This window comes from Oryx dammah, unplaced genomic scaffold, assembly GCF_014754425.2.
Source record: "Oryx dammah isolate SB20612 unplaced genomic scaffold, SCBI_Odam_1.1 HiC_scaffold_23, whole genome shotgun sequence".
NCBI classification, from domain to species: domain Eukaryota; kingdom Metazoa; phylum Chordata; class Mammalia; order Artiodactyla; family Bovidae; genus Oryx; species Oryx dammah.
The window spans coordinates 113,087,236-113,099,876 of NW_024070207.1; the positions used below are offsets into that span (position 1 = coordinate 113,087,236).

At 35.3% G+C, this 12,641-nt stretch overlaps 1 protein-coding gene and 1 non-coding gene across 6 annotated transcripts in view; one reads left to right on the forward strand and one right to left on the reverse strand.

Moving 5' to 3' along the window:
- The window catches only part of CNKSR2 (connector enhancer of kinase suppressor of Ras 2), a 284,997-nt gene that overhangs the window by 173,997 nt on the left and 98,359 nt on the right, over positions 1-12,641 (reverse strand). The window lies entirely within an intron of this gene.
- On the forward strand, positions 2,454-2,557 carry LOC120882740. Its single transcript, XR_005725592.1, has one exon. It is a non-coding gene; the product is annotated as a U6 spliceosomal RNA (small nuclear RNA).

Consider the following 12,641-nt stretch of genomic DNA (forward strand, 5'->3'; position numbering starts at 1 on the left):
TTCTATCCTGTATTTTACCATAAATGCTAAATACTTTGTCACTTGGGGATTAGAATGTTCAGTACAGATAATACATCTCATCAACTGTGTATTATAGATAGTCACAAGAACAGTACATAGGTCATTAATTGCTTTGCTTTCAACTAATATTTAAATAAGCCAGCCATGCAAACCTTTGATAAGGGTATTTACATACAAATACCTCACATATTCTATTTTCAAGGTATCAAAATTTCTACACTATGTTGCTTCACTGATTAATTCATGTAATGAGTTAGTGTTATACTCTTACTCAATCATTCACTCACTCAAGTCACAATGTTGTTGCTTAGTCGCTAAGTCGTGTCTGACTCTTGCTACTCCATGGACTGTAGCCTGCCAGGTTCCTCTCTCCATGGGATTTCCCAGGCAAGAGTACATTTCCTCCTCCAGGAGATCTTCCTGACCCATGCCTCCTGCATTGGCAGTCGGATTCTTTACCACCGAGCCATGAGGGAAGCCCCAAGTCACAATGCCATTCACCAGAATTTTTTTTTTTTTTTGGCATCTTCTAAATGCAATTCACTATAAGGCACTATTCGGTGATCAAAGATAAATTAAACTTGATCCTTGGCCATCATTATTTCATTATTTCCTAAAGAAGTAGGTGAAACAAATAATAATACAAGGTAAACAAGATAAATGCTAATAGGCGATCCTATAAAAAAGGAGATAAGTTCTGACTTCTTAACTCTGGAATGATCTTCTGAAGGAGATGGTATTTAAACTAAGCTTAAATAGCTTTTAAGTCTGGAAATTCGGGGTTTGGGGGAAAGATAGTGCCAAATTACATGAACACACTGAACAAAGGCACACTATCAGGATAAGGAAATCAATTTGGCTAGAGCCTAAGATACATGAGGTGAGTGCAATGAGAAAGAAAGTCTAGAAAATAAAGAGTCATATTGTGGAGAGTTACCAATGATAGGCTGGGGGAATTTTGTTGTTTTAAAGGGAATAAAAGCTTTATTTTTATAAAGCAATCTATTTTGAAGCTCCCTCTTCCCTGGTACCTCAGTTGGTAAAGAATCTGCATGCAATGCTGGAGACCCTGGTTTGATTTCTGGGTCAGGAAGATCTGCTGGAGAAGGGACAGGCTACCCACTCCAGTATTCTTGGGCTTCCCCGGTGGCTCAGCTGGTAAAAAAAACTGCCTGCAATGTGGGAGACCTGGGTTCAATCCCTGAGTTGGGAAGATCCTCTAGTGAAGGGAAAGGCTATCCATACCAGTATTCTGGCCTGGAGAATTTCATGGACTGTATACTCCATGGGGTTACAAAGAGTCAGACACATTGAGTGACTTTCATTTTCCATTGGGATGGCAAAGACTTACCTCAATCACTTGACAATTTCTTGTGACTTATTTGGAAGAGGCTAAAGTCAGGATAGCTTACACTTAGTGCCATGGTTGGTATTAAACAGCAGTGTGAATGGTAAGCATGAGTGTGTGTGTGTTTTAACAAAATATGGGGGTGGTGGGATGAAACTATAGTTCAAATTATCTGGTCTAGCTTAACAACTCAAACAGACATCTCTCTTTTCTCATAGTTCTTTTTCTTTGTTCCTTTCCTTTAGTTACAAGAATAACTTTGGTGCCATGTCTCAGAGGGAAGAAACTCTTCAAAGTTGTGTTATCTTCCAAAATATACCAAGTAGACATTTCATCTCTGGGGAAGATGAAATATGCAATTTACTCTGCTAAAGGAAGTGCTCACAAATGTTTGAGTATGGGAAGACTGTGATCAAAGGTATGTTTCATGAAAACGATGAAGAAGTAGTCATGGATTTGGAAGGGAGCAAAACTGGATGCAAGGAGGTCAGTTGGAATACTTTTTCAATAGAAAATATGATATGTGATCAGGGCTTGAACTGAGGTGATGATGGCAGAAGGGGAGATGTAAAAAGGTAGATGAGATACATGTAGTCCGCAATGAGCTAACTTGGTAATTAATTGATAGGTACAGAGAATAATGGGGAGGGGAAAGTTAAACATTACCCTGGGGTTCAAGTCTAAGCAATTGGATGAATAACACTGTAGAGATGATAGGAGAGAATTTAGAGAAAATAAAATAATTCTATTTTGGACATGTAAAATTAGAAGTGGCTGAAAGGCCATATATTGGGCTGGCCAAAAGTTCATTTGGGTTTTTATGTAAGATGTTATGTAACATCTTACAGAAAAACAACTTACGGAAACCCAAACTTTTTGGCCAGTCCTATACAAAGCTGCTCAGCAAGTAGCTGAAAAAAAAGCTGAATTGGATCTAGAATAGAATCCAAGCTGGGAAATATTTACATTAAAGAGAGAGTTAAAGGTACAAGAAAAATGAAACAACAATGAATTCATCAACAAAGAATATGTGTAGTGAGAAGACAGCTATGGACAAGATCAGATAATGTTTAGGAGTCAGATGGTGCTTGCTTTGGCAGCACATATACTAAAATTGGAACAATACAGAGATTAGCATGGCCCCTGAGCAAAGATGACATGCAAATTTGTGAAGTGTTCCATATTTTTTGGCTAATTCATGTTGAGTTTTGACAGAAAACAACAAAATTCTGTAAAGCAATTATCCTTCAATAAAAAATAAATTAAAAAAGAGAGATGGAGGAAGTTAGTTATGTGGTCAGGAGTAACTGGAGAAAGTGTTGCGGAGACATCTAATAAAAGTTATAGTGATAACAGAGTTACAGTAAAATAGTCTATGTCTGTGCTAATTCAAGTCATTAAACATGTGTGGCTATTAAGCACTTTAAATGCCTTCAGTGCGAATGAGGAACTGAATATGTAATTTTCTTTAATTTTAATTAATTTGCATTTCAATTGCCACATTCAGGGAATACCCAGGTTGTCCAGTGGTTAGCTTTCCATGCTTTCACTGCCTTGGCCTGGGTTCAATCCCTGGTAATGGAACTAAGATCCTGCAAGCCACACAATGTGGCCAAAAAAACACCTGCCACATGCAGCTAGTGGTTACCATATTAGACAGCAGCACAAGTCTAGAGAAATGTACTTAGTCCATCCAACAGCTGGAGTAGCCATTTGTTCTTTAGTTGCTAAGACATGCCAGACTCTTTGCGATCCCATGGACTGTGGCGCATCAGGCTCCTCTGTCCATGGGATTGCCCAGAGAAGAATACTGGAGTGCGTTGTCATTTCCTTCTAAAGGGGTCTTTCTGACCCAAGGATCAAACCTGCATCTCCTGCACTGGCAGGTGAACTCTTTACCACTGAGCCACCAGAGAAGCCTGGAAAAGCCATTTACCAAGAAACAAACAAACAAACAAAAAAAAAAACAGAAAAAGCAATATCTGGGAAGAAAGCATGAAGGGATTGAATTCCCAGTCATTAACCAGATACTTCATTTTTTTCCCCTTCAGCAAAGGGCAGAGTCCAGTCTACTACGACATCTACAGTAGCCCACAGTACAATAACACCAATTCTCTCTGTAAGACAAAATACAGAAGAGCATGAAAAATGAATTCCAAGTACCCATCACATAGTTTTGTGGGCACAGAGAAAGCAGTGCCAATGTTAAATGATTTGCAATGGATGAAAGATAAAAGTTCAAACTAAATTAGGTTCATCAGAGACTGAAACTGACTGAGTACTTCAAGTGAAAAGAAGAATGTCCACGGTGAATGGACAGGCATTAACATCCTTCCTGATATGTTATCAAAATGCCATAGTTTAATTCTCATTTCACATAAATGTCCTTGGCAAACAAGGCAGAAGTATAATAACCCAACAATTACTTCCTTGGCAGTCCCTTCACCATTGTGACTGACTCAATGATCACAAACTTGTTAGTCTTCCTGATGTTATTTCAGAAATGAGAAGTATGTTCATGAAGGCTGGGATCTACTGAAATTTTAAAATGACCCATTTTAAAAATTGGCTAAGGTTTTCATTAGGTTAAATATGGTTATGAGTTATAACAAAAAATGCAATAAACCAAGAATAGGAGCAGAATGTGGGTGGGCATGACCTTAGAGACCATCTTAGTCTTTCTGTTGGTGAACATAATTATATTCTTCTGTATCTTGGATCATATTCCTCTCCAAAGTTCTGTTCCAGTTCTCCCACAGGAGTTCATCTAAAATGAAACCACACTTGACTCTAATCACTCATCTTTTACTTGACAATGAAAGACTAATGTTCCAACAGTTGGATGAATGTGGAAACTAATTTTTTAGCATATACAGACGTGGAGGTATAAGCAGAAGTGAGTTTTTTTCAGCATCTAAGTGGCTCTTCAACAAATCCAAAAACCATCAAGGCAAATCCAACAAATCCAAAATGGTCCTGAAAGGCCAATCAGATAACTCTAACTGTATGCATTTTATGTTTCTATCAGTGATCTTAATTTTTGGTCTTTCCCATTAGACTGTCAATATTCTCTCTTTAATATCTCCAGAGGCTCTGTATATGCTATAAATGTGAATTCATCAGTTATGATTATTTTATTCCATTGAGTCTCTATTTTCATATTCCATAGTAAGTATTTAACATTGGTTTTATAGCTTAGGTATAAAAACAAAACTTTAAAGCTATATGTTAAAAACAAAACTAATTGCTAAATAAACTAGCACAGTACACTTAGTTTCTTCACACTCCTATTTTGTACAAAAAGACTGAGTTTCACAGTTTTAAAATCATTTTAAATATGAATTTGGTATTAGACTTCAATTTGCATGATCTCAACAGATATTTTCAACAAAAATAATTGGGGCTTTCTCAGCACAAAGATTAGCATTATGTAAAAGATATCAAGAATTTTATATTTATTCAATGAAGTTAAAATTTCTTTGTAATAATAAGTCTCTCTAGCTTCCACATATTCAAGTTACTCACTATAATGACCATCTAATATATCACAAGGGCTTCGTGGTAGCTCAGCTGGTAAAGAATCTGCTTGTAGTGCAGTTCAAAAGCATCAATTCTTCGGTGCTCAGTTTTCTTCACAGTCCAACTCTCACATCCATACATGACTACTGACAAAACCATAGCCTTGACTAGACAGACCTTTGTTGGCAAAGTAATATCTCTGCTTTTTAGTATGCTATCTAGGCTGATCATAACTTTCCTTCCAAGGAGTAAGCGCCTTTTAATTTCATGGCTGCAATCACCATCTGCAGTGATTTTGAAGCTCCAAAAAATAGTCTGACACTGTTTCCACTGTTTCCCCATCTATTTCCCATGAAGTGATGGGATCAGATGCCATGCAAGACTTGGGTTCAATCTCTGGGTTGGGCAAACCCCTTGGGGGAGGGCATGGTAACCCACTCTGGTATTCTTGCCTGGAGAATGGAAAGAAAATCTATAGCGTCTAAAATTGGGAGAGAATTTTTCCCTTGTGATAAATCCAACTGAAGAGTTCAAGCAAAGATTAATACCACACTCCCCTGGAAATAAAGATATCAATTAAACATTAATTCTTTAATTCAAGACCATACATCTGACTGCCAGAAAATAAATGGAAGTTATAATATATGTGAACAAATTCCAAGTATTAGTTTAAAAAAATTCCTTAAGCTCATGCATCTTTGCCCTATTTACCTGCTTAGATTGCACTTTCATAGACAAAATGGAACCTTTTCTTTTAGTAACTATGTCCAGCATTTGAAAAAGTGACATCTACCCAAGCATTCAATAAATATTTTTAGATCAATGATGATGATATTTGAATCATAACAAATACTAAATTGTTCAAGTAATAATACTAGCTTATGCAGAGGCTGAATACTGTACACCCTCAAAATAGATATTACATGGAATCAGTATCCATTTGGCATTTCCTAGTCATAACACAGAGATTATTGGGTAGAATTTTATGCTTCGAAAAATTTCAAAAGTCTCCCCCTCTCACCAAAGTCTCCCCTTCCCACCAAACTTCCCACCCTATATTCCAGTAGACTATACTTCAAATACCAAGAAACACACACATGCATACAAACATGCATACACATGCATTGAGGGAAAAGAAGAAATTCTTCAAATTCAACCTTTACCAAGCTGTTTTCTTGATATTCAACATTTTAGCACCTAGTTTCATTGCCTCTTTCCTTATATTCAAATAAACATTGTTGTCCTTAAAATTCTAGTAAATGTTATACTGAAATTCATTATAGGTTCAATATTGTAGCAGGTTTGTATTATGATTTCTAAATATATACTTTCTTTTCTTAAGGGAAAAGTAAATTTCCTGGAGCCACCAATGTTGGCCATGGACCTATGATTTATTTTGTTCAACAAAATGTGAGTTGAAGTGCTATGTCTTATTTCCATGCAGAAACTTTAGGTACCAGTTCATAGTTCACCAGGCTCTCTTTTCCCTGTGCAAGCAGTATTCAAGAAGAGGCTAGTCTGAGCTGTGAAATGAAGAGGATGTGGAGAAGAACTAAAACAACCCAGGATGGACATGGAACATGAGCACTGGACATGAGCATTATTAAAAGCCACTAACATTTTCAGGTTGTTACCACAGCATAATCAACCTTATCTTGACTGATAAAATCCTCCATCAAATAACAAGGGGAAAAAACAGAACTCTCACTCAAATGAAGACCTAACCAGCACAGAGTTTAATGCAATAACTATTTTATCAATTTTACTGGTTGTACTTCTTCATTTCAGGAAATATGAGGGGCTATGTCACTCCTCACAGAATGTAATTCACAACTAACCTCAGATTACGTTCTACTACCTTCATGCAAATCTAGTCTTTTCCCATCTTGTACTTTAGAGAATTACCTCATTTTTTTTCAGTTTGATTTATGCTCACTTGTCCTAATTACTTAATTCTGACCGGTTCTTCAACCTGCCCCTGTTGATTACAATTTCAATCCATTATTTTACTTGTGTCAGGGTCTAATTTCTTATGAATTACCTATCTAACATCAGTGGTTATTCTGACCCAACCCAAGAGGCCATGGTTATTAAAAACTACATCAGCAGTTGGGCAAAATATCTCAGAAAACCAGTGCCTTTTGTAAGTAATTAACCTCCAATTAAAATAAATAAATTTATATTAAAAAATTAAAAAAAATAAAAAGAGCAGTTCTATATTTTCTTTGATTTCTTGCTTTCATCCAAGGTAGGTATGAAATCTGTGTCACAGATTTTGTGTAATGATTCAACAATATAACCCAAATAAGGCATAATATGGTTTATAAAAATGCTAATATTACTATTCCTTCTTGTTTCAGTAAGTCTAGTTTCTACCTCTGTCTGTTGATACCACATTAGTTTCTAGCATGGGTTCTCCCACTATTATGAATGCACAAGGACCATTTTTGTTAATAACATATATATTTGATGTTTTGAAGAACAAGTCTAATCCTTTTGGAAATGCATTTATGACCCAAATAAACTATGAACTAATAGCAACAGTTGTATATTCAAAACTTCAGCCTGTTTTATAAAAGTGTGGGCTCTGGGCTGATATCACCTATAAATAGTTGGACCTCCTGATCCATTGTTCTCAACCATTCATACCATAGTGAAGTGCAAGAAATCTACATTTTAAACAAGCTTCCCTGGGTGAATCGGTGAATCATAGTCCTTGGACCAACCATTGGGAAGCACTGTTCTTGATCACATACATTTTCTTCCTACCTCACGTTCATCTCATTAAAGCAGTGTGACTACATCACAGTGGTTATCAACTTTGGCTCTATGTTAGAATCAACTGAGACATCATTAAAAAAAAAAAAAACTGATTACAACCCTACCAAGAGAGTCTAATTTAATAGGTCTTGGATGGGACCCAATATCTGTGTTTTTAAATAAAAAGCCCTTTACTCCATTCCAAGGTGAAGCCAAACTTGAGAAACAATGAGCAGGAAGTATTACAAACCATGTCAAAGCAGCTGGACCTAAGTCCTGGTCATGTCACTAACTGACCATGTCACTGTCCCTCTCTAAAATTCCATTTATCCATTTACAAAATTGAGATAATGACATTTAGTCTACCTATTTCACCTGATTATTGTGAGGGATAAATCTGCTAAGTTCTAAAAGCATTTTGCCAACCTCAAAATAGAAATAATACCATTGCCTGCCTATTATACTTTATATAGCCCTTTTTTCTTGCTAATAATTTTTAAATGTCATAAGATATAGGATTTATCCAGATGACATGGCTTGAGGGAGGGGTTATAAAGGTGAACTGAAGAGCCAAGGGCAGAATACATTTCAATTTTAAAAAGCAGGTAGGGAGATGGGACAGGAAAGCATTCATGCAGATAGTTTAAATGGGAAGAACCAGGAAGCCTAGTGAGATATTTAGTTGGGTATGGAGAGCTGTGGAAAACAGTGAAACATTAAAAGGGAAATTAATAATTACAGTATTAATAACTGCTGCTTAGTGCTAGGGTAGACATTTCAAAAGGATTTAAAAACTTTGCAGATAGCACTTAAATAAGAGCAAGATACACAACAAAATATTTACAGAATCAGAACCAATAATTTACCTAATCAAACCTTTTGATTTTTCCCTTTAGATACTTTGATAACTACTGCTTTGACAGTGCATAATCCAATAATATCACGTTCTATATTCTTTTATGACTCAGGTTTTCAAATTTGCTATCAGATCAAAAAATGGAATTTTTAAGCTACAAAGGCATTCTAAACGATACTCGGAAATGTATCCATGGATTTATTTGGGGAGGGTGGGAAGCAGAATGGACAGTAGTAATAGGAACTTTTTTTAGCTTCCAAACCAACTCTCCCCTCCAAGTTTCTGATTCCTATCCACTATAATTTTTAATTCACCAGCTTATTACCAGTTTCACAAGGAGACAAGTGCCATTAACACTGTTCCCGTCCTGCCCCCACCCAACTCATCTCCCTGGAGTTACAAGCATTAAAAGGAGAAGAAACAGAAGCAGCCTCAAACTATTCTTTAATTTATTTTTAATTGGATAATTGCTTTACAATGTTACGTCGGTTTCAGCGTACAATGATGTGAATCAGCCATAAACATACATATGCATACCTCCGTAGGCCAGCCCTAAGCATATCTCCCTCTTAAATTTTCCTCCCACCCCCACTCCCATCCCACCCCTGTAGGTTGTCACAGAACACCAGCTAAGCTCCCTGTGTTATATAGCGACTTCCCACTAGCTATCTATTTTACACATGGTAATGTATATGTTTCAATGCTACTTTCTCAATTTGTCCCACCCTCTCCTTCCCCCATCGTGGCCACAAGCCTGTTCTCTATGTCTGCACCTCTATTCCTGCCATATAAATAGGTTCATCAGTACTATTTCTCTAGATTCCATATATATGCATTAATATACTGTATTTGCTTTTCTCTTTCTGACTTACTTCACTCTGTTTAACAGGCTCATGTACCTCACTACAACTGACTCAAATCTGTTCCTTTATATGGCTGAGTAACATTCCAGTATATATATATTTATATATCTGTCAATGGACATATAGGTTGCTTCCATGTCCTGGCCATTGTAAATGAACACTGGGTTACGTGTATCTTTTTGAATTATGGTTTTCTCAGGGTATATGCCCAGTGGTAGGGCTGTGGGATCATATGGTAGTATTATTCCTAGATTTTTAAGTAATCTCCATACTGTTCACCACAGTCAGTCTTAAAATATTAAGGACTATATCTGTAATAATCATGACATACCTGGATTTTATCAACTTTGAAAAAAGAAACCAGTATTTTGTTTAGTTCTCTCTCAGGTTTTCATCAGCCTCAGAACTAGTTACAGTGATTACATTTAAAATCCTGTAACCCCTTTTCCAGTGAAATTTTAAAGAGAAAATGAATCCTTTCATTTTTTCAACATTTATTTGCCTGGCACTGGAGACACTCAAGTGCAAAAAGCAGAAAAGTTGCCTTTACCAAGTCTCCTACAGCAAATCTTTTCTTAAATGGATTAGTGTTACATTTGGCTTGATTCTTTAAAAAGAATCACCACAGTAGATTACAAATGGGAGCACATCAAGGATTCTCTTCTGAAAACCTGACCACCTAAAAGGGTTAAGAATTGTGTAATCCCTCTTTCTAGTTCCTTATATATAATAGAGCAATAATGCTAAATGTTCTATCTTCTTTGGGAGAATAGTTTAAAAGCCTCTTGAAAGGTGAACTGTATAACAAAGGTGACAGTATGACAAAATGTAGTAATTCAGAAAATAGGAAGGCAATTAAAGTATATTCCATAAATAAGCAATAAAACTTTGAGAAAAGGATGTGGTACATTTCTAAAGATGAGCATGTGTATACTGTATAATCCTCCTACATACATAGTTAAATGTAAGTATATATTCAAATATTCATGGTCAGGAAAATGAATAAACACTGAAGTATATACATATAATTAAGTATTATACGTATTGAAAGTGAAAGAACTACAGTCACTAAACAAAACATGAATTAGTTCAGAATACACTATCAAATAAAAAAGTAATATGCAAAGTGATACTATTTGTACAAAGCTCAAAGTCAAGCTTAACTAAATGAAATGTTCAGAAAGTGTATGAAATTACTTTACAGAAAAAAAAAATGAAATAATAAACACCCTTAGAAGAGGCAGGGTAATGAGAAGAGCACAATTATAACTAAGACAATATTGGTAATGTTATAGCTATTAAATGACCAATTTAAGAGTATTTATTTTTATGCCTCATAACATATATATGACATGAATTTCTTTATTTTTTTAAATTTGAATTTAATTATTTTAATTGCAGGCTAATTACTTTACAATATTGTATTGGTTTTGTGTATATATATAACATAAATTTTAAAATATAATAGTTAGAAAACAGATGTCTGAAAAATAGCATCTTGTTATTTACTACCTAAAAGAATTTGATTAGTATACTAATGGCACCATGCATCCATTTCTTCTGATATTATTACTGATGATACTATTGAATATCTACATCTTTAAAAGTGTCTTGGTAAGACGCTCAGATAATATGCAACACAGTCTAGGTTTGTAAAATAAACCTGTAAAAACAATCTACTTCATTTTATATGTTTTAATTTTTTTTTTTTACAAAAAGTGTCAGAAAGCTGGAAGAATAAAAATTATTATGTCCAATATTCTAAATAGTGCTTTCCTAAAGTCTTATTAGCATGTAATAATTTCATTACTTATTTACTTTTCGTTCTGAGCCTTCAGAAAATTTGCAGATATCAATAATCATTTTTTAAACATCAAGAATGAGGATTTATTTTTTCTCTGTATATTTATATCTATTCTGATTATAATGTTATATTCCAGGCCTTAAAGGGATACAGGCACATACGTAGAACATAATCTCAGCTTTGCAAATTTTCTAAATTTTTGGTTTCATATTTGTTTTCAGAAAAAACATTACTCAAGCTATCTGGGTACTATGCTTAATAGTTGTATATCTACTATCTAATTCATTATATATTAGGATCATAAAGAGAAGTTTAAAAAGATAATGGTTTGCTTCTCATTGTCAGCTAAAACAACTGAAGAAAACTTAAAGGAGTGAGTATTGAACTAAAATATATTCCTTAAATATAAAATAAAAAAGAAGCATCTTTCATATTGCCTTCAACAGGTATGCCAAGTAATGCAATTCATATTGTTTAAAAATTACATATAAAGTTTGTCCTGGTTTTTGGTCTGAAGTGTCCCAGTTTCAAATCCCAAGAGCCAAGTCCAGTTTTCAGGTCACCTAGAATGTCTGTTTCAAGAAGGCTTAACCACTAACCCCTGCTGCTGCTGCTAAGTCACTTCAGTCGTGTCCGACTCTGTGCGACCCCATAGACGGCAGCCCACTAGGCTCCTCCGTCCCTGGGATTCTCCAGGCAAGGACACTGGAATGGGTTGCCATTTCCTTCTCCAATGCATGAAAGTGAAAAGTGAAAGTGAAGTCGCTCAGTCGTGTCTGACTGTTAGTGACCCCATGGACTGCAGCCCACCAGGCTCCTTGGTCCATGGGATTTTCCAGGCAACAGTACTGGAGTGACTAACCCTGAGAATACAGCAAAAATAATATGGAAAGCCATGTTTGAGATGAGTGATAGTCTACCTTGGCTGAGCTTTCATATGGTTTAATACTTACTACATGAACCATAAAATATGTAGCCTGCCTACCCCAGTATACATGTATCTCACTACTACTTGAATCTTGATATCCCTTTTCAAACACAAACTCTGTATAACTTACTATTTATTATACACTCGCCTTTTACCTTTACCTGTTTTGAATTTTCAACTCTAGGTTACTTGAATATGTGGATAGGGAGGGCAAATTCACAAATAATCAAAATTAACTTCTGTATTCCATTTGAACATAGACATTTCAAAATATCATTCAGAATATGAAGCATAGTTATCAATCGCCTTAAATTCTAAAAAACATCTGAAATTAAACCAAAATCCTTTTTTAAAAAAATCACTCATTGCACGTATAAAGAAGACTTTAAATGGGAATGTATAATGTTAAGACTAACAATAAAACTTAACACCGCTGTTAAAAAAAAAAAAAATCACTCATTTCAGAACCAGGTCTTTCTTCATTGCCACTCAATACCAAAAGTAAGCAGAGAAACACTCCTTTAAATTTTGTGTGAAACAAC